The sequence below is a fragment of the Osmia lignaria genome, chromosome 16 (assembly GCF_051020975.1).
Source record: "Osmia lignaria lignaria isolate PbOS001 chromosome 16, iyOsmLign1, whole genome shotgun sequence".
In the NCBI taxonomy this organism is placed as follows: domain Eukaryota; kingdom Metazoa; phylum Arthropoda; class Insecta; order Hymenoptera; family Megachilidae; genus Osmia; species Osmia lignaria.
In genome coordinates, this window is record NC_135047.1 from 7,055,536 (window position 1) to 7,079,048 (window position 23,513).

Sequence of the window (23,513 nt, forward strand, 5' to 3'; positions counted from 1 at the left end):
ATAGGGCAAAGTTCAAAAGTAAATCAATGAAGAAAGCGACAAGTTAATCAACCAAATTAACACTCAAATGGTACCAAATGAATTACAGTGAAACGCGTATGGCAAAAAGCGTGGAGGAAGAGTTGAATCTAGGGCAGAAAAATACGGGTATTTCAATGGATTCCAAAGTGAAAGGGACAAGCAGCCGGTAGGCACGCGTGCTGCGTGATTACGTGCAGTTACAACCCCCTTAAATCGCGTAAAAGATAAGACCGGCTTTACATTAAACGCGCGCAACCCCTATAAATAACGCGGGGCTGCTGTACCTCTCGTTCACCCAGCCCGTCTGCAGCTTTTCTCCCCCTTGTATTACCAATTCTTCGTCATCCCTCGTGCTATTTTTTCCAATGAATTCGCGGCTGTGAAGTGAATTATCAGCAATCATCCCTTTCGACACCCTCGCCTCTCTAAATCGCACGTAATTCATCGACGACGCGAGAATTTTTTTTTCAATACTCTCTCGTAATTGCAGAAGGAAAATAATAACGAGAAATAGAAAGGTTTTGCAGGTGCTGTTCAATTAATTCCATCGCGGTGGACCGCAATTGGGTCATCGCATTCAGACACAAACGAATTCGATTTTGCAATATACCCGGTTCGCTAGAGCGTCGCTCTCTAATGCCAACGATTTCCTTTTTCGTCCTACCTCGGCGAACGAGCCACTTTTCCACGTTTGCAGCCGTTCCAAATTCAGTGAATCTAGAACTGGTCGCGATCCGCCAGAAATTCGAAGCAAAAAGCACCAACGTCACGATAAATCAAGCGGTAGCCCGGAGGGAAAAGGGTCCGCGCAGGGCTAATTTAAATGCCGTTCGAGAAACGTTACATCGAAGCTTTCTAACTCTTTCACGGTTATTTTCATCTCTCTTCCGGCACTCGAAAATGTCTCGAGCGAAGAGGAAACTCGGAAAAAAACCTCTCTCCACCGTTCAATCTCTGCCTTCAGAGAAGATAAGCCGACGCCGGTGTCATCTTCTCCGATAGAGGGAAAAAACGAGCCTAATTGCACGACAGACGTGTCCCAGGGAAAGAAGCCGTTCGAGACGCTTCTTCTAGCTTTATTGATATCGGAAATATCGAGGAAATTAATTGCCTTGTCGATGAACGACATAAGAAGGAGAAACAAAAAGAGATTAAATCAGGAAGGAGCGAAAAACCTGGATGCCACGGGATGAACGCGGTTTTCGCGAATCATCCTTCCCGGGAATTATCTCTTTTGATGCAGCCGCGTCAGACGTTTGCGCTTGTGAAAAATTCTCAGGTAGTTTAACGCGATAGCAGGACTATTGATTGTTGCAACCCCGTCGGACGCCATTGACGTCGCCTCACACCATTGCTGACACGGCATTTAGCTGTTTCCACTTTATCGTGTGTCTGTCGCCGCGTGGCAAAGTGGGTTTCACCGTGAATGTAGGTGGCTGCAACGAGCAGCACTTCGCATTTTCCACAGCCACTGTGTCATACTGGCGCGCACCTACACTTTTCTGTACCCGTACACCATGAAAGGGTGCATGGTGTACAGGTGCGGCTACGTATTCGCGTACTCTTTTGACGCGACGCGAGAGCAGTGTAGTGCGGTTCGTTTTCAAGTCGCCAAAAGGTAATATCGACCAACGCGATACGTCTATACCAGCCGTTCCCGTTGAATCCGGTAGCAAGCCGGGCTCCATTACCAAACTGTCAATGCGTGACTCGCACTTCTAAGGTGTTCTACAGGCCGGCGAACCGGTGAATTTCTCCGCCGGAGGAACCGTCTGAATTCGCGCTGAACCTCTCGCGAACTGACTCCAGTTGAAATATCGCTCGAAAGAGTGGCGTTGCATGCTAGCAAGTAAATGTGCACGGATAAAATATCGCGGCTGCGACGTGGAAGGACACGCTTGAAATATTCGGGCTATTGTTCGAAGCCCGATGCGCTATGAGAAAATTCGAGAAAAGATTTTCTCTTTAACTTTCGATTTTTTAAATTTCGAAGTAGTTGACATTTTCCCCTCTGGTCGCGATCTCGTAAACGGGAGAGGAGGCTGATTTTACAAAATGTCACTTGCACGCGGCAGGTAGACTCGGGTCGGATCGGGTCGGAGCGACGCGACGCGTCGGTGCGCGCACAAAAAGCCAACCATCTGATACAACCGGATTAAAACCTTTGACGCACGCCTCGTTGACACATTGAACACGATGGCGTCCCTGTGTTTTCGGCGACGACGCGTCACTCGCTATTACAACGCGCGGAGAAAATGAGACCATCGCGTCGACTCGAAAGAAAAAATGTCCAGCATTTTTCATCCAACTCTCCTTACGGATCGTTGAAACGAAACCGTTCGAATTTGCATTTTTATACGACGCATCAATAGCGATAGGATGCAATTTAAAGAGGAACGATTGTAAGAAAATACCTGGAGTTTGCACGCGCGGGAAGGAATAAAAACAGCGAGTAGCCACTTTACAGCGTAGCAATTGCAACTGTTTCATTCTCGGAGTCGGTCCATTTTACGCCGGTGTACAGAGCAATAACGTCGTCGCGAGACTGGCCGCGATGCTCGCCGATTACGCTCGCGACGCGGCGTTCCCTCGTGAAATTCAAATAAACCTCCCGCCGGCAAGAAAAATACGGAACTTCGGTGTGTACCATTTTCGAGAACGAGATCACTCGCTACGACCCGTGTCTCGACTTGTCTCCTTTTCTTTGCGACGAGGAGAGAAGGCGAGACAAAGAGGAAAATAGAAGCGGAGGTAGTGAAATCGACGGGTGCAAGAGGGGATTCACGCTCGAGGACACGCTTCCATCGAAAGTAATATTTTTCGTCGTTGCAAGCCGACTGGAGGAATAGAAGGAAGAGCAAAGATGGTACGAGATACAGGGCACGTCGATGCCCGAGACGTCGCGCAAGTCGAGTGTTTCTCCTGAATTTCTCACGATTCATTTTCGCGATGTTTCCACCCGTTCCGTCGTCGTCTTTCGCCTCCCCCTTGGAGAATTCGAAATCACAGATTGCAGCGGAGGGAGGCGTGCAAACGCGAAAACACCGAGGTACGCTGGATCAGCGCGAGAAGCGGCACCTGAGAGGATTGGAGGAAGATCAACGAGAGAACGTACAGGTAGACACGAGAGGAAACAAGGAGAGTTGCGAAGAGGGAGACGGTGGAAAGAGGGAAGAGGATAGAGCCGAGAGAAGGGCAACGCGGCCAAAGGATGCAAAACTTCTTAAAAAGAGCACTAGGTAAGCGTGAAGTGCGCCAATCACGGGCCGTTATTGGCGGCAATTATGATAATAGCATACCTCGAGCGAGAACCTCTCGTACATGCATACACGTGTAGATGTACATACGTGTACGTGCACGCGTGTAGGTATACGTACGATCAGCGTCGGACGAAGGAGAAGAACAGAGCCGTAGGCTCGCGAACTACCGGCCTCTATTAATCACATAAATGTGGTTCATCGCGGCTAGCTGTATCGCTATCCGCGATAATTACGAGTAAATTACGCTTACGAAAAGCCGGCTCGCGATCCAGCGCCGCGAGGAGAGACATGCTCACGTCAAAACATAGACTGGTTGCGATATTTAATATTCTATTTTCATTTAAATAAGATTTCTAACGAATCGTTTGATAAATATACCAAAGGGATAAAAAGGAACAAGTTTTACTTCGTTCAAAGTGTTAACATTTCAAATGCAAATTTCCCATAATAATCGCGCAATAAATATACGTTATTACAATTATTATACACGACCAGTTCTTTTGAAAAGATCAAACCGAACTCACCCTACCCGTTACAGGACGAGTATTGCACCCTACTGTTCGAGGGTTAAAACGACTTAATGTATCCACCGAGACGATAAACGATCAATACAAACAGCTTCAATTGTCTACGTTATCGAAATATGAAGCGAATGAAAAATGTGCGATTTGCCAGTTCTCACGGAAGTCGGAAAAAGAAACTCTGCTCATTTCTTACGAAACACGAAAATTGCTCGCCAAGCACCTAATTACGGGAATCAGCACGAAATCTTGGCCTCTCGGTCTCGAACAGCCGCGCTATCAGCGAACAGTTTCGCGTTTCTAATTGAACACGTGTAGTTATTTGCCGCACACTCGTCCGATCAACCGTGTTTCGCTTACCATCTGCACAAAGTAGCGGCGTACACGCACGCACATCGCGAAAACGTTCACCGGTGTGGGTACGCAGGTACAGGGGGCTTCAGTTCGGCCCATAAAAGCTCGTGGACACCATAACTTCGCAAACACGCCTCCTACATACGCGGCTACGCGCGTTCTTCCACCCGATAAGAGGCCATTCGTGTACGCACCGCGTGCGACGAGTCCGCGTGGCCGTGTGCGTGCACGTGCGTAAAGCATTGTGCACGATAAGCTTCGAACCGCCACGAGTGGAAACGAACCGGCTACTTTTCTACACGAAATTCCACGCAAATTGAAGAAATGTGTAAGAGTTGTAAATTTTTTTGAAAGCTTTCTAAATGCTTGGAATGAGAGAAAATTTGTTAGCAAAATTTGCAGTAACGTTCGAAACTATTAGAAATTTTATAATACAACAGTTTTCCCAGCTGGCTTTTCCCCGGTGGAAATTGTAGGTCGATCGACGTTGGCCCGCACTGTACTCCGAATCTCCGTGAGAGCGAATAAAGGGAAGGAGAAGTGCAACACGAACCTACCACTTGAAAGCGTGCATGCTCGAGTAGGATAATGTTACGCATTTTCCGCGCTCATGCTCGCCAACTATTCCGAAGCACGGCACGGGACCGTGAAAACAATCGATATCGCGAAACCGCCAACGGCTCGAACACCGTTACCTACAAACTACATTCTCCGTTCGCTCATCGCCTATCGAAACGGCGCCTTTCTCGCGTTAGAAACGCCGATAACGTGGGGTCGTTAATAATCCTTGGTGCCCGGCGTTCCTAGGAAATTTCGATAACGCCGAGAAAACAATGCCAAACTGCACCACCTTCCAACAGTCCGCGCTTTAAACGCGTTTATCGCGCTTAAGCCTCGTTAACGTGACGGAACGAACCGATTTCCTTCCTTCGATCGTTAGAAACCGTTCTTCGTACACCTTGCAGTTTCGCAACGATTTCAAGCATTCCCGCGATTCCATCTGACCGTTTCGTGTACACGGTCGTGGAATGAAAACCGAACGTTCGATTGCAATTTTGATACGCGACCAGAAGGTAATAACTGTTCCGCAACGATTTTCAATCGACGTTGCTTGGACCTAGAATGAAATCGTAATATCCGAACGGTACCGATGGTCACCTGTAATCTACACTGAATTTCAACAATCCCGCGATTCGATACGGATGATCCAATCGGTGAACGAACGTTTCGGAGCGCGACTTTTTCTTCGCAACTCCTTCGCCGTGTTCACGAGCGAACGAACGAACCGTGAGCCTTACGATTTAACGTTAATTTCCGATTCGACATGACGATTACCCGCGGACGATGTCTCGTGACACGGCGTGCACACGGTGTTAGACAATGAACCGCCTTTGGGTTCCCAGGAACGGATCGTCGGCGGCGAACGGCGAAGGAACGGCAATTACGCGTAATTCGCAGGTGTTGTGAGAAAATCGCGGTTGCTGGATGTATTCTGAACCTTAATCGCGGCAATTTTTCTACCATTATAAAGTTTATCGGCACCGTACGAGCCGGGTTACCAACACGCTCGCGATTTTAGCTTGCGATCTACACGAAAGAAGTCGAGAGTGCGAAGAATACCGGTCGATGCGTTGAGTTTCAGACGATCGAAGGAAACTGGCGCAACGTGTTATTTACTGGACCAAACTATTCTACGTTCTCGAGTTAGAAGAGATTGAGTAATAGAGATAATATCGGACGATGCAACTGGCATTGTTAACTGCAAGCTTTTGCAGGATCAATTTTATAATTAAATTAAACTAAATATAAAAATTGAGAACGGAGGGGTTGAAGATACGCTGGGATTTACGAAGCCAGGCCCCGGTCAATGGACGAGAACGATATTAAAACGAGCAGGCAGGTAAACACGGCGAGGTGAATCGAAAGGTGGTAACCGAGAGGGAAGGAACTACGAAGGCGGCCAACTCGCTCGTTCCACGAGAAATACGATCAACCGAAACGGTCCAGGTATTTTCTGTTTCCTCGTATATCTTCGCCACCTGCACCCGTTTCTCAACTTTTTCATCGGGGGATGTCTTCTGCATGTTTCATAAGGATTCTGCGCGGAGGTGTAAAAAAGCCGGATCGAAAATAAATTAAGCGGTAAGCCGGCGTTGCTGACGCGTTTGACCGGTCGACAGGAGACCGAGGCGTTTCGAAGCGTGGGGCATCGATGAAAATCGAGAGTTCCCGGGATACGGTGAATAATTTTCACTTTTTCTTACGTAACGCGTCTCACACCCGAATGCATGGCCACGTCTGTAAAAGGAAACACGCGTGAAAACGTCAGGAAAGCGAAAGAATCGTTCACTTGAGAGAAAAGGAACACATCGAAGAGATCCGAATAGCGCGAGTGAATCGTTGGACAAAACCAAGCGCTTGTAAGTTTAATTAGCTCGTCGTGACGACGAACGTTCGTGTAAACGAGCGCAAACGAGGCTGGCTTAATTGACCGGACAAACACGAAAATCTTCAAAAAACACTGGTATCCCGCTGCGCGTTCGTCGTTTCAACATTTCACTCACGATATCCGGATTATGAATTCAAATAGAAAATGATGAAACTTTGCGACGACTGTAATGACTTATTAATTATCTCCAAGTTGATGTGACGCAACTTTCTGATGTTCAGAAAACAACACATAACTCACGTCCGAGCAATTCGAGAGATAAGAACGATGATCTTTCAAGAGAGAAATTTCCAAGGTTGTCAAATACGAAACGGAGCACACTTTTTCCGGTGAACGAATGAAACAGCTCCGAGTTGCAGAAAGCAAACAAGAAAGGATGAATTCCGACGGCAAATGTCACGGAAAGGCCGCATCGAAACAACAGACGTCGCGACTCGCTTCCGTTACCGCGAATCCACCAAGAACACGCGTTATCTATCCGCGACAGAATTTCAAGGTAACGTTTTCTATTGTTTAAACAAAGCCGTTCGATATCGCGAGCAGACGAGCGTCGCACAATAAGAGAGAGGAAGCAAAAGGCGAGCTGTCTAATCGCAACGGGCACCAATATTGATATAAATGAATCACACGGCGCTCCTCTCGAGAGGCCTTCGATCACAGGCGTCACCTAAATTCCAAGGAACTTCTATCCCAAGTTTCTTACGGTCGCTCGTAACTTATTCTCCCCGAGGAACAGACAACGGCACGTAGCCTTCAGCACACACGCCACGAAATTTCACGAGTTTCCTCGGTAAAATCAAGCAGCTGCGATGTACGCGGACTAAGGTGCCGCTGGTAAGCACGTTAAACGAAAAACGGCAGCATCGAAAATGGTAGTCGGGATTTGACCGGACCGTAATTTCCCTTTCCCTTTAATTTCTATTCCTAGATGGTGGTTGCTTTCTAGGTAGAATTTAAACCGGCAGGTAACGAGCGTGTACCTTTCTCTGTGAATCTTTGAAACGCTGAGCACTCGTACAGAGTATCCTTGCGGAGGTCAAGCTTAGCCAAGCGGAAGTTGGTCGGAAATACGCGCACCAGGGCCAACTATGCGCGGATAGATTCTCGGGTCACGTGTACACACAACGCGTTTGAAGCTGCTACACAGGGCTAAAGCTCGACGAGTGCAGAGCTTTGAGCATCGGCTCGTAAAACGAGACCTAATGCGCGACCTCTTCCCGCGGGATGTGTCAAAGTCACTGCTGCCGTCGCTTCCCGTGACCTTTGCTTTCACGACAGCACTATGGTGCACGCTATCATTAACCCGTTTCTATCTTTTCGTACACGTTTCTTTGATAATGACCATGTTTCTCGGTGATGAGATAAAAATCACACGAATAGGGTGCCAAACTGTACTTACAAGATGGAAGACGAAGACGGCGTGGTCTGGATACATCGCACGAAATCTCAGCACAGAACTGTCACTGACACATGTGAAACACTCCGGTTCCCTAGCTATCCCAATTGGAGCAGGCTAAACCGTCACGACCAGGACGATAGAGAGCAGGAGGAAAGGATCCTTCGTTGCGGCAAATCGATCCGTACTTCCGCAAGATCGCTGCTCGACGCGGCGTCCGACGGCACCGCGTTCGTCTTTCACAGGCTCCGATTCTAAAGGAGCGATTTTTCAAAATTTGGAAAAAAAAGAACGATCGACTCGCGGTCCTTCGAGTCGTCGACAAATTGTATCCCTCACTGGTCGTTCACACCCAGTGCTAGTTCTCACTCCAAAACTCACGCGAAACAAGTAACGAGGATCTAACACTAATTTCTTTTCTTCACCCAGTACACACGATAATAACGTAAAAATTTCTCACGAGAGAACTTTTTTATCCGTACACTATGTAGATATACGTTTCACCAAGTTGTATATTATAATATGGTTCCGGTCCGCTCCGAAAATTCTTCCCTGATCGTCGCACTATCGAAATCGCGTATCACGTATGCCACGAGCCTCCATGACGATCAATCGATAACGATAAATCGCGATCGTACGAGAGAAGAAGAGTCACACCGGATCCCGTAAAGAACAGAGATCCACACAGGTCGTCGCGAGATCGTCCACGAGGAAGAACAACGACACGCTCCGATCCGCTTACAGCGGCGTCGACGGAGAAACTAACTGAGCTAAGGGGACGAGAGAGCGTCGACCCCCACCATCGAGCAACGCGCGCATCCCCACCACCACGAACGGACGAGTGATTCCCCTCTCGCGCCTAGTCATCTACCCCGTCACCTCGCTTCTAGCCACCGCTCACCCCTCTGGTTCCTTCTCGCAAACCCGACAGAACGTATTTCCCTCCGTCCCAACCCTCCTCACCATCATGCCGCTGCTTCACCCGTTCAGCTCCTCTACCCTCGCCCATCCCTTTGCCGTTTCTCAGACTCTCTCTCTCTCTCTCTCCTCGGCCTCGCCGCTGAACTCTCAAGGTGGAGGCACTCGGCGACCGGAGGAGATGCGCTCTCTTGGTATCTTCTCTCGTTCGTTCTGCCTCTCACTCGATGGCATTTCTCCGTGTGTGCTCCGCTCCCTATAGGTGTACGTACACGTGCGCGCGACCGCGAGAAAGGTGAACCGTTTGGTGGTAAGATCCAAGGGTGTTCGTTCTAATGACTTGAAAAAGACGGAGGTCCACGCGTTTGACGCGTCGCGTGTTTCAGCTGAGCTTTTTGCCCGCGATCGGGTTGCTCTGCTTTAACCAGAGGAAAGCTTTGTCGAAGTTCCGATGAAAACGATACGATAGGGGTAGTTTGCGTTAGGATCGATTCGAACGCGTTTTCTCGAAATAAATTCAATTTGGTTAAAGAGACATCAGCGAGGGATTTATTTGTCTGTTTGTTAGTTCATCGGGTGGATTGTTGTTGGCGATGTAAATGATGAACGAAATTATCGTTGTATTTTACTACAAATCCCTTGATGCAAACAAAGGATTATACTTTTCTGCTTGAAGCTGAGCTGGACACGCGAATTCGATCGAATTTCCCCGGGACAACGGGAGGACAGTGCTGTTAAACGATACAACGTTTCGCGATTACCAAAAATCCTCCGGTTCTCTTTGTCACTTATCACCGCGCACTGATCCGGGGCTAAGTCTGTTAAACCGTCCGAAAGGAAGGCGGTGCTTGTAAAGTGCTCGCGAAACCACGCCGGGCCACGTAACCGAGCGTGTATACACGCCCGGTTCGTGAAATATGTCGCGTCCCCGAAATTTATTCATCCGTATCTCTTGCGAACGGTGAAAACCGCCCCTGGACAAAAGAGCACCCCTATCTCGAGGTATCGCATAAACAACCTGAGATCGCGATCTTCCTTCAGGATGTACGACCCCTCCATACCTCCACCTCCACCTTCCAAACAACCCTGTTCCTCAACCAGTGTCACGTCTCTCGAGGTATACTTTCGACTCGCCAAACAGACTCACGGCTCCCTTCTCCACCTTTTCCCCGCTAATCCCAAAAGTCCATAAATACTGGAAGGGAGTTTATTCTCCGAAGGGTCGTTTACAGGATCACAATTGTAGCCCTGACGCCGGGCCGGTGATGACGCTTTAATCCAACCCCGTTATGCGCGGCCAGGAATGTTGCAGAATTTGCGACACCGTTTCGGTACGCCGATAACGCTTCAATTGCGTAGTCGAAAGTGTTGTTACACCAAAACGCGATGTCGAAAGCCGAAATTCGCGTGAAGAGCCTCTTTGCATTGTGCGAATAGGATCGATGGAACAGATGCACTGTTTGTAGTAATTAGAAAATCCTGTACGCGGGTAAAAAAGAACCAAATCCTATTATCCTGTACGCGATGAATTTTCCAACCCCATTATTTTCCTCTGAATATTGATCATCGAATAACAAACAGAGTTACTCCGAACAGGGGCGTTAGAAAGCTAAAATCCTTTCCAGGATGCCTTACAGACAATTGTGTAACGCAAATGCCATCATGTTCGGGCTTACGTAAATCGTACGTAAAACATGATCCACGCGAACGATTGCGAACAGCTCAGCCGAGAATACCAATAATGCCCTACTCCTTGGCACGTTTTTGCGCCTGATCCGAGGACAAATTGCGATCGGATCGTAATATTCCACCCTCGCGTGATCAAAATAAAAGTTTTTTTCGTTGATCTACGCTTCGCTAAGTATCCGCGACAAATGATTATAAATGAAACACGATGTCATCTGTCAGAATGCCAACACTGACATATACTTTTCACTCGATGATCCTGCGACAATCGTCAACGCGTCAGAATCGGTGCCCTAACATCAACGCAGCTGCCTAAAGGGGATGCAACACGAGGAGGGGGAGCGAGTGTTCGTATTCTCCTTAACCTCTGTGAACCCTCGTCTGGCTATTTCACGGTTCATTCGGAGGGACGAAAAGCGAGACGCTCGAAAGGATCAAGTCTAGAGGAAGTAATCCAGATCGGCCCGTCCTCTCGGCGAGCGTGTCGCGCGACCGAAGCACCAGGTGAGTTCATTACACGCGTGTCCACCAGGATTTTACGAGGTTGTCGCTGCACGACCCGCTGCGTGTACCATTTTATTGAAGCCAGTCCCGCGAACACGTTTATCGCGCGTGTACTACTCGCGACAAGCGAAACTTGCACGGTACCCGCGGCTGATTCCGCGAATTATGACGACGAATGTTGTCCACCAGCCCCGTTCAACTTCGAATCCGCCTTATTTGACGTTCTGCGACTCGATAGGGACGAGTGGAATAGCACGCGAAGTTGCACGGTTTCCGAGATTCGCGGGCAGACACGTAAACACACGTGGAACACGGAACCGTGGGTCTTTTACGTGTCCCCCGACGGTAGGCTCGCCATTGACAGGCTGAATCGAACATCTGGCTTGAAAGGTTCAAACTCACATACGCGTTCATTCTTCAAACTTGGAAGATAACTTTGAAACCGTAGTTACACTCGCTACTAAGTAAACGTTGAATGTTCCACGAGAATATTTTTATCAAATATGTAGATAGTAGTTTTTAGCGTTCGAGATGTTTTTCAATTTCTATTTTTTCACGATATGGCACTATTTGAACGTTTAGCAATGTAAAATAAGGGTTGCGTGTTCAGGGTCGTCTTAACCTTATGGGACATTGGGGCTATAATCCAGGGACGTCTTAAGTGTAAAGAGGGTACTAAGACTTTGCTCAAGACTTAACCCTTATCCGGATAATCTATTTATGTAATGTAAACGAGCGGGCATTAACGCGTGATTTTGATAAAGAATTATATTCTCCGAAAATACTACTAATGACTATTATGTTAGAGAATTCGCAATGGGTGATACTTTAGTCAGGATGACTCACGATATTATTTACGATGAGATGACCTAATACACGAAAGTGGTCTTCACTGAACGATTCAATTCGCTCTACCTTACGCAACGCTTTAATCAAATCGCTAAAATTGTTTCCACGAAAAGTTACCATTCGTCCCAAGGACCGAACACGATTAAAACCAGTAACAGAATAACTTCATTTGTAGCGCGTTTTCGTCATCGTCCCGAACAGCCGTAGCTGCACCTGTTCGTGGGAAAGAATTTTCTTCGTGCCGGTGAGCGCACCATCAAATTGGTCGTTACGCGTTTCACAAGCGAGTTTATAAAACAACTCATCTACCGAACGGGCCGTACGGTGACACGGCGAGAAACGTTGGAAGAATGCACGATATCCGATCTAACGGCGTTCGATATCGATATCACGCGATAGTATATACACGCAAGTGTACTCACGCAATTTTTCCAAGCTCTGTCCGTCCGGTCCCAACTCGTTGACAGGTATCTGCAACAGAAAACGAGCAGGTCATTAACGGTGTGCATCGACCGCGAGAACGCGACTATTTATACGGCACGGGTAGAGAGCCACGTGTACCTTCATACGCGAGATCAAATCTCGAGACTCGTTCGCTACACCAGTAATAGAGACGGTTAATTTAAACGCGTCCCTCTTAATCGTACTATTTATTTCATTATAATGCCAGCCTCGAACGGTGGTATACCGTCCCATTTGCGTTAACCGCCTCGCATTACCTGCGTACACCGTGGCGAGATAATTCCTTGACGATGCTCGCAGACACGTACAATGTTTCCCTCTACCCCGGTGACGAGCATCGCACAACAGGTGGAAGAAAGAAAAATACCGGTCGCTACTTATTTCCCAGCACATTTTCGCGCCCGAGAAGAGGACGAGGCCTCGATAACGCGTATTTGCCAAGAAACTCGCAGCCCATACAGTCATTGCTGTCCATGATACGGAAACGTACCTACTAGATTATCGCGAGCTTTTGCATTCGAGGGATTTCTGTAATCCATTCTCTATAAGTAATCCAATTATAGGCCGTTTTCCTTACCCTAACGCGGACGCAATCTCTCAAAGAAACTAGTTCACCATTGTCTGTGGTATTAAAATTTTCCTACAAAGATACGACAGAAAGGAATCTCGTTTCCCTTTTTCTCTTAAAGAATGCTACCATGCTCGACGATGTACACACCATACGGACACGTGCGTACTAGTCTAACGTCCACGTGGCAATATTGCCGTCACTCCAACAGGCGTTACCCGGCATAGCAATTGTGACACGTATCGAATGCATTCATTTCGCGTAGGTAACGTCTCACTCGACGTCATACGCGCGCGACACTACGAAAGCCGAGGGGAAACACCGATACGTGTCTGCACACGCGTGTATACAGAAGCACCCATACATAGGCGGGGACGGTGATCCGTACACGGTATACCGGTATAATGGAGCCGAGGGAGCGAACGGCCCTTTCGGAGACCTTCCCTACGGGGTACCCAAGATCGACTCGAATCGAAAGGGAACGAGCCGAGTGGTCGGGAGTGGTGCCAACTTAATGAGGGACCACCTAGCTCTAACTGTTTGTTTTTCGAGAGATCAGGGCCCCGAAGAAAATACGCTGCTGCGATCGGCCGAACGGCCGATCTCGTTTATGGCCTTGTATCGCGAGCCCTATTGCCATAACTTCCGCGATTTGGGCGTGAAATTACACGCGGTCGAATCGACTCGAGGAACGCCAATAGTTCGATAAAGATTCGCCCCCCTTTCAATTCTCCTCCTTCTTGTTTCTTTACCTCCGGATATTTTCTACACTGTTCCTCTTTCGCCTGTTCCCTCCCCGATACGAACGTTTCATCGATCGATTCGACAGGCGTTATCTGGTATCAGTGATTCGTACCGGTCGCTTTTCTTATTTATTCCCGTCAACATATTGACGGTCAATAATATCGAAAATATAAAAAGAGCATAGGATCCATTCAGGGTTCTCTTGGTTAAGAGTAAGTGTAGGGGGAATCACCCGCCATTTGTCTTTAGTCTTGGAAGAACCTGACATAAAACCTCTTATCCTTCATTGTGAGACACTCCTTCCCCACACTTCCTTTTAATTAACGCGAGTCTAAGTTGCACGCAACGGTACGCGTTTAAATTATTATAATCTACCCTTCATTAGATAACAACTTTTGTAGGTATCACGTCCACGCTGGTGTGTTACAAACTGTAAATGGCACGAGCTAGCGTGCCAGTTGCACAATGCGAACACCGGGCACGCATTAATTCGTCGGAACACACCGTTTTCCGTAATTCGCGGCCATAAATTAATCCGGCCGCGTATTAACGATGCGCAAATTACACGCGCGCCCGAGATATTTAATCCCGAAGACACGCTGTAATTATCGTGGGTCGTGCGACGGCCGACCTTTTTTTCATAAATGGATCCCGGGCTAACGCGATGTAACGCATTTATAACGGGCTTCGATGGTAGCCCGGGACACGGGCAGCCATGGAATTACCAGCTCCTAATGTCGTGTCTTCTTTTTTTCCTACGGACACGACGTTGTAGCACCCGGAGAACTTGCTCCCCTCGTGCTCACTTTCACCGCTCTTTTCTTCGGACCACTCCGAAGGGAAATTAGGGAGGAATTCTCTCGACGCTTCATCATATTCTAAACGTGTTTTTACGCGATCTTTTCCTTACCGCTTTCATTCTTTATCATAGCCCGGCGATCGATAATGGCCAACTGGTAATGACCAAAACTACCCCAATTCAAATTATCACAAATATGACATAAAATTATTGACTTAATTTGACGACTATGCATAAGAGTAATGAGAAGGGATGGGATACAAATTGCACCTGCATCGTTACGTTTTTGCAAAAATTTTTCATTCTGCTGGTTTCTGTTTTTGTTACATTTACTAATCGAAGATATGTTACGCTCCTCTTTATTACCATTTTATGGTTACTGGCAAAGCTGCGAGCGAGCAACCGTTTTAAAGATAATGAATCCTGAGAACTATCCACTTAGATTTCGATATAACGTGCAATTACGTGCAATTATTACGGCGGAATATCTTGGAACCAAGGTATTTATTAGCGTAAGTGGAAGTGCACGCCGCTTCCTTCTGAAGTGGCTGCATTCGGTGCGCGAAGCGATACATTCCATCAGGCGACGTATCGATTATGTTGTCGTGTTTCACGCTAAAACCGAACCTCCATCCACGTTGTCTCTGATTTTTCATCGGCAATACCACTTTATTACATTCTTTTTCACGCGATTCCACTTTCGTGATTATTTAACTAACCAGCAGTTCCAAACTCAAGATTAACACAAGAATTCTACAGTAAAAAGCTACGAGGACTCTCCAATTAAATTGTCAATTTACTATTTGACTGTATCAAATTTGTAACTTTTCAGATCGATCAACGTGTCCGGTACTCAAAGCTCATGAATGACACTATGCAAGGTAACCAGTCAAATATAAGCGATAAACAAAAGAATTTTCCTAAACGTCAACGAATACAAGTAACACGAAGGATTGTAAAAAAATACGCTGGTTTCAATCTACGTGTTGTTGACAGCTTTCGCGAGGAAGCTCGACAGAAGCCACGTCGACCGTGTTACTTGCTGTTCGACTATTCTACACCATCACAAGTATCATTCGGAATTTTGTGCGAGTGACGCACGGTGAAAAATGTTTCGGGGATTCAGCGTGGAAAATGTCCGTTTTCGGACTCGCTGTTTGCCCTGGACACTCCACGGAAATTGATAAATCGAGATTCTTGATTTTTTTTTAAATTCATTTTCACCTATCTGACAAGGGGAAACTTTGCCAGCTTGTAGAGCTCGTCGAGCTGAACACGACTATACCCCCTTTTGAGGGCAGACGGCTAATTGTTTAAAAGATATTAACAATTACAGTTAGTTACTCCGTACATTCTGTAGTATGACAAACTCACACATACAACTCGCAATCTAGAGATCCACGGTTCAAATCCTTGGTTCCCAACATTATTATTTTTTTTTTTTAATGATAATTTGTCTCTTTTTGAATAACTATTACATAAAAATTATCATAAAAAAAAAAAAAAAATTTTTTGGGAACCGAGGATTTGAACCGAGGACCTTCAGATTGCGAGTCATGTACTTGAGCAGGTCTTAGACTCGCAATCCGAAGGTCCTCGGTTCAAATCCTCGGTTCCCAAAAAAAATTTTTTTTTTTTAATGATAATTTTTATGTAACAATTATTCAAAAAGGGACAAATTATCATTAAAAAAAAAAAAATGTTGGTAACCAAGGATTTCTAGATTGCGAGTTGTATGTGCGAGTTTGTCTCCTATATCTCCATTTTTCCTTAGAAAATCTACTTTGTTCGATTCTGTATAAATAGTTTCACTAGTCGAATTTCTAAATAGACTTTAGCCTACTAAATCGTGTTTTTTGACCAACTGTGCACCATCTAGAAATTGAAAGAGACGAATACACAAGAAACGAGTAAACGTCGACTCGGTCATGGCACTTTCATCCAGCGACTGGCCCCAAGGACGATTTGTTCCCATTAGCAGGTTCGTGTTAATCGCCACGGGTGTATGAAGCCTCACGCTAATGAGTCGACATATCATTCTACGGACGGCTCAAGCAGATTTCACTGTATTATAATTCGAGGATAGAGCGGACGACGAACGAATCTCGATTCGACCGGAATTATTATCCACCGGGCTTGATAACACTTTTATTCGACAAATCAAGCGCTACCGCCGTAAAGCTACCGGTGCTCACCTAGTCAAACAACTTTACGAAATAACAAACTTCTTTTATTACCGTAATTACAGTTGCCAGCTGCTTTTCTGCTTTTGGCGTTCCATTAGCCGCCTCGAGATATGGATGTTCCAATCTTATCTCATGGAATCTGTGTAATTGCTACCGCTGCTCGTCCACTTCATTTTTAAACACTTCTTCAAGAATACACTATTTTATAGAACTGTTATGTCTTAAACACATTTATTATCCAAAAAAATAATATAAGTAATAACTGCGTATTAAGTTTATTGAAATCACTCGACGCCATGACACTTAGTAATCGAACTGTTTACTAAAAAATCATGCCAGGTGGCGCACCCCCCATGCGCCTTATGGCGCGTCTTCATATAGGGCCGATACACAGCAAGAACTATTATTTTACTATAACTAACACATTACAATGCCTATGGATCTTATTATTCATTGTTTAAAAGAATGTCTTACGACGGCATGAACTTTTGGAATTACCTAATGGTGCCCCGTCGGAAAAAAATCACACGGTTTCTATTTACCGTAAGAACAGGTCGTCGATTACACCTTTGACTCGGCGTTGCATCGTTTCGATTCCATCGATCCGATCTGTTCGCCACTTGGTCACGATCAATACACGTTCGCGAGAGAAAGAAGCATCGTCGACGATCACCTCGTTGCTCGAAACTTATTCGGCCACTCCTTCAAACGAGCATATTTTTATTTACTCGTGTCCTATGCATCGGTGAAATCTTCCGCGAGACGAAACACGAAATGTCACTTACTTGGAAACATCTTGCTGCAGTACCTATATCTCTTTCTTATTCCATCTCTTCTTCATCGCTCCCCTAGCCGACTGATCAATGCCTGAAGCGTTTCGCGAGGCTAGACACGGAGTTTGTTATTGTAAAACTATTGGAAATATTACGGGAAGCTTTTCCCGTTGTCAAAGCGATGGTGAAAGTCGAAAAGTCGATCTTTCCCGCCGCGAGGAACGTCCCGTCGCGAGAATGAACATTGAATAACAACTAGCCAGTCGGTCGCTGATTATCGAGGGAAGAGAGAAAGGGGTGAGCCTGACAAAAGGCGGTTTGACGAAGGAAATGTTAACGAGGGTGCCAGCAAACGGCTGGGTCCGTTTCCTAGGACGTCAGAATCCGTACGGGTCGAATCAGCCCTCTTTGTGCGCCCGGCGTATCGTGCATTTTTATTAAGCCCTGGCTCGAATAATCGACGCGAAATTCGAGATCGCCAAAGGCATTTTCGTTGTAGCCGCTGCTGCACGCGTCTGTCGCCCGATTCTCATGCCTTTGACGTCCGGTGACCTGTTCCAGACCATATGCCGACTTCCGATAATTTTCAATCGGTTTAAAAAGAATCGTCACCCGACACGAATGCTCCGTAGAATTTTAATTCCTACCCCTTTTTTGTTCATCTTCTATCCGAATCTTTTCAACGATACCTGTGAACGTCGAGCTCGAGGATAGAACACTGATGACTATGTTATTTTTGGCAAATGTGGTATTTGTTTAAGAAATAGTTACCGTTATTCTTCGGATGTAACAATATATTTCGTGCGAGTAATCTTCCTAAGTGCTCGCATATTCTACTCAACAGGTTACGAAAGATCGCATGTTATGTCATGTGATGGTATTGTAAAATTTTTATACAAAAAGGATTCTCTAATCCGTGAATATTAACCCTTCAAAATGAAACATTTGCCGGCATTAAAAATGAAATAAATTATCCAGCAATATCATCATCGATAAGCCATATTTGATGCAGCCAGGTGCGATGTACTCTACTCCTGCATCAATGTACCCGTTTGCCTGGTTGTTCGCGAATAAATCCACCTTAATTATCGAGACACAACATCGAATGCTTGTCCAATCAGCGAACGGTATTTATCGAGCGATATCGCGAGGAGGAAGAGCGAATGGACGACAGACATCAAGTTGGATCGGTGCGTGTAGTCGTTGGAACGTGGTAATCATTGATGACCGTTTTCATCGAGTATCCCGACCGTTTAGATACAACTCGCTCGAAAGCACTCGCGGCGTTGCTGCTCGCTAGTTTCCCGAACTCTTACGGAATAATCGGCGGGGAATCACTTTCATCGCGAACCGCGAATGTGTACGTATCATCGATGCATCTAGGGAATCGAGATGGTTGGTGCAAACGCGTTGCCGAGCTGTTCACCGAGGTGCGCATCGAAACGAAGGGGGGGCTTTAATAGATCCAGCCAGTGTGCAGACCCGCGGTGCATACGATGCTTTCGTAACAGGGAGCCGCGCGTTGCATCGGTGCAGCGAACAATAAACCAATGTGTATTCGAAGGGGCTTAACTAGACGAACTATTCCGCGTAGTTTCTATTAGTAAATCACCCGCGCACTGCGTGGCATAGATAACGACCCCCGTAACCGAGGTACAATACCGCCGACGCGGAAACTTAATTAAGTATATATTAATTAAAATCCAGCCCGTCGTCGTTGCACCTACCGCCACCACTTCGATGACACCGTGCATTCCCCTCTGTTTCGATATTCTGTCAGGACAATCTCTCGTAATCTCCGTGTCGGAATCTTCCCATTGTGCCTGATCTTGTCCGTAATCATCGGTAGATCCAATCGTCTGAATTCGGCTCGTAATTAATTAACTGATTCAAATGGCAATGAATCAATTCGTATTTAATGTCGAAAGAGTTAACGAACGACACCTGTCAGCCAGAATAAGCTCGTTCGAGGAGCGGCGACATTTCTGCCGTGTAAAAAGAAAAGAAGGACGATGAAGAAGCGCGCGAGAAGTTGGCAAAACCGAGAGGACAGGACCCGTTTAAAGCCCGACGACCGCGTTCGCTCCTTATCGCGTACACATTGTAAGTACGTACAGCTGATTCTCGTTTTGCATAAAATCGAGACGACACAGCGCACGGCCCTCGGCTCCCGGTTTGGCTCGGACGTACGCCTGCGTACCCTAACACGCACACGCACACGATCCAACTCCAACACGAATTTCTTTTACGGCCAGTTACTGAAGACATTAAAGTCCACGAGGGAGCAGGAGATTTGGACGGGTGGATGCCGTGGGGTCCTGCGGTCCTGCGCTAACAAGACGATCTTTAAAGGAGGAAAGCGTTTCCCCAATCACCAGTTAACATCTTTGTCTCGTACTCGCGCGGACCGCCATGCCGCCACCGCTGCTTGTGAATATATTCATGAGAAACCGACGCCGCTATCGACCGCGAGCCGTCGAAATTTTCGAGCGGCGACGTTTTGAATCGCGACGCGGAAACGCTCACGGCACCGCGGAATTTCGGTGCCACGGGATGGCGCAGACGCGACTACGGACTATCTCGATTCGGCCTGATGAAAGCTGACCTCGCGTTATCAAGATTTTACCACAGACGCGTCCGAGTGAAAGCAAAGTACCATGGTAGATGAATTTCTGAATTATTCCTCGTTTGACACTCCCACGGTAGCCGGCACAGGAATCAGCTTTCTTTAGGCATTAAAGTTCTTTCAAAAACGTTTGTGAATGATTGAAAATAATGAACGTATTAAAGAAGAACAAAGGATGGCCATTTTTAATCGTATTGCCATTCTTAACCATAGACACGTGTCGAAGCCTAGTTCCGGTTTTGTTAACGATACGGGTTCGCCCGGAAACACCTCCGGCGGGTCAGAGTCGGGGCTGATTTATTTCCATCGCGAACTCCCGCCTGCATCGTTCGCTTCCGGCGCTATCTTGATTTCGAATCGACCCAACCCCTTCTGAACATTTTTTCCATTCCGAAACACGCCACCCTACGCACGAGCCACGCGTTTCCAGCGATAATCGAGATCGTTTCGCTCTAACGAAAACGCCCATTTGCCGGGGATAATAAGTTGACTGGATGGTGAGGGTACATACCCTTAATCGATCGATAGACAATATATTTTGACGATACCATTTAAGCATCGAAGTAGAAAGAACAAATTCATGGAAGTTGAATTTATTCTGAATCTGCTAATGAATTTGTCAATAATATAAGCACGAGGGAATTCAAAAATAAAAATAGATGTTAAAATTCGAAGCGAAGCAGCATTTGCAAAATGTTATTTATATTCTAGAAAACGTGCTTTCGTTCGTATGCAAATCAGTCCATTGCCTTATGCAGGTGTCTATCAAGAAATTCGCGCAAAGAGGGTACTCGAAGGTTAGATAAAATCAAATATTTCGTCATTCGCTTGTTATATCGAATTCGATTACTTGTTCGGCTCTTATCACTCGAACAATAATATTTGCACAGATACAATGTTTCGTAGGCACACGACGACAGCTGTCGATAGAGACGATTCACTTGGGAAAATACGATGCTCCAGCCACGAAACGGCACCCTATCCTTCCTTCTTTTCCCGATGTAATCGTTTGATATCGATGTCTCGGTAACCAAAGGACTTTTCAAACGTTCGGAAACGGCAAGGGTATTATTTGAACGTGGCTGTTGCGAGGGGTGCGCGAGATTACACCAGATAATCTCCCGCAGCTGTAAAACGATCTTATCGCTGTACTATCGAACATTATCGCGTTTGAATTTCGAAAATCCTGACACGATTTTTTTCCTCTATTGCTACCTTCTTTCTCCTTGGATTACACGTTTAAGTAAGGCAGAATGCTGGGAAGCTTACCGAGAAGATCGCAAACGTATGTACGTCACCCGTTTTACAAACACGAATTCTACGTGGACGATTTGGAGCCGGACAAAATAAACGAGCTTCGGTGAGCGAAGTTTGGTGGAAAGCTAAGTGATGCTCGTTTTCGATATCTCTTAAGAGTACAAAGATATTTTCCTATCTCTCCGAGGTATTCTTATCCACTCGTTCGACCGACGTTTCCACTGTACCGCGATCGGCTCGCACTCGTGACAGCGCTGTCCCTCACAAATGGGCGATAAAGTTTTATCAGTCTTGTTGTCAGTTTCAAAATGTACGCTGCTATTCCTACACATATAACCGACTGATCGTCTGCAAGTCGATTGTATTATCTGTCTAGACCTCTAGATGTTTCTTCTCGCACGGTTATTTGAAACTAACCCGTTTAAATTTTCGTTTTTTTTTTTCATTCCACAGGTAAGACCATTTGTTTCATTTCCATTGATACTTCAACCAAAGTAACATACAAGTATTGCTAATTTATTTTGCTAAACGTACAGAGCCAGCGTCGGTTAATTTAACGTGAATTTTGCAGCTGAAGTTTTAAGAGGCGGCATTAATATTACGTTCAGAAAAGTAAAAAATTGAATTACTAATGTTGCCGACGTATTCGCGAGCAGGATGATGTACGGGAGAGCTCTAATTTGATTCAACTAGACTGTAAATATATGTACACGCGTGTACGGCTGAACTCTTCCGCGTCTCGTTCCACGGTGTTTTACGATTAACAATGCGCACGTGGTAAATAAAGGCGTGCCCGTAACAAATTATCACAGGAATTATTAAGCGAAATACGTGGACCACGGCTCTGATCTCGCTAATACAATATTATATACCTTGCTTTCCATTCCGACTGCTGTGTTTGCACGTCATTCTCATAATTCCTGTCTTAACTTCGGCTTAAAAATTGCACAGTTTCTGAATGTTGCGCTAATTTCTCGCGTCGCTGGTGAAATTATCATGAAAATCCCAAATAAATCTGGTAACGTAGTTGGACGAGCAATTGTCAGACTTTACCGCGGATCTAACAACGTGAAGTTTGAACAACATCCCCTTCGCAACTGACCTTGTTCTCGGCGTTCAACGATCCAACTTTTCCCTTGGCCAGAGTGTCGTAACCGTGAAAATAACCCCACGAACGATCCCAAGAAACCAATTACGATTCCGTCGTTATTGTTGGAAAAAGAGAAGACTCGGGTTACCCACGAGGTAGGCAGGCTACTCATTGTCGTAAGCAGAATGTCGACCGTTGTCGAGCGGTTACAGAGGGATTGCTGTTACACACCGTTGTGCCCGGTTTTATGAGTTCACCGAGGATGACAGACACGTAAACGACGCGTTTCCGGTCTTCACGACCCGCTAGGACAGGAGAGAAAAACGAGGTAGGCGTGTCGGTGGTCTCGGTAGAAAAGGTAACGCGCGTTCCTTAATACGAACGGAATCATGCCGTGTAAAGAGGATATGACAATTGAAGAGACTCTGAAAGTCATCGTTACTTAAACAGCGTTCGTTTGTATTCAACAATGTTCCATTTACGAGGAATTTCGCGGAGAAACGGTGCTGGAATCGGATAAAAATCTAATCGCGGCATCGAGCTGGTGGCAGCAAAGACAAGGTTCACGCGTTCGAAAGACAGCCCCATCGGCAGATGCGGATACCTACCAGTTGGGTGCTGTTGAGAGCCCGTGCAAGGGAAGAATAAGGTAGGCGTGTCGCAGCTACGTTAGGTGCGTTACGTGTGCGTGTGCACGACAATGAAAGATACGCGGGGTATAAGCTGGCTTATTACGCGACGCCGTAGGCTACAAACACGCCGAATAATGGCCGTGGCTTTGCAATAGAGCGCGCGAGACGAGCGAACAACGGGAGGGGTAGTATCGTATTAAATTATAATAATTCCAACGTGAAATTATTAGAACGACCGAGGGTGAGAGGGGGAGAAAGAAAGTCCGCGGCTAGCGTAGGCATAAAGGGCTGGGTCGCGTCTTTCCCCCGGCGAACTGCGGTTACGCATTTTCTACTCGCAGCCACCTATACAAATCTGCACAATGTTCTGCCTTATCTGGCTACCCGACACGTCCGGGCCCCGAGCTCAAACTCCGCA

The 23,513-nt window shown here is 46.4% G+C and overlaps 1 protein-coding gene across 13 annotated transcripts in view; it reads right to left on the reverse strand.

Annotated features, from left to right (window-relative positions):
* Positions 1-23,513, reverse strand: part of LOC117601225 (latrophilin Cirl) — a 308,948-nt gene that overhangs the window by 234,366 nt on the left and 51,069 nt on the right. For 9 of the 13 annotated variants that reach the window (XR_013063568.1, XR_013063569.1, XM_034317736.2 and 6 more), the window contains exon 1: positions 8,005-8,770. The gene's annotated coding sequence lies outside the window, so the exon portion shown is untranslated. Of the gene's footprint in view, positions 1-8,004; positions 8,771-12,380; positions 12,430-16,768; positions 16,862-23,513 lie in introns of those variants that run through there. The other 4 variants (XM_076692820.1, XM_034317719.2, XM_034317732.2 and 1 more) reach the window with 3 other exon arrangements.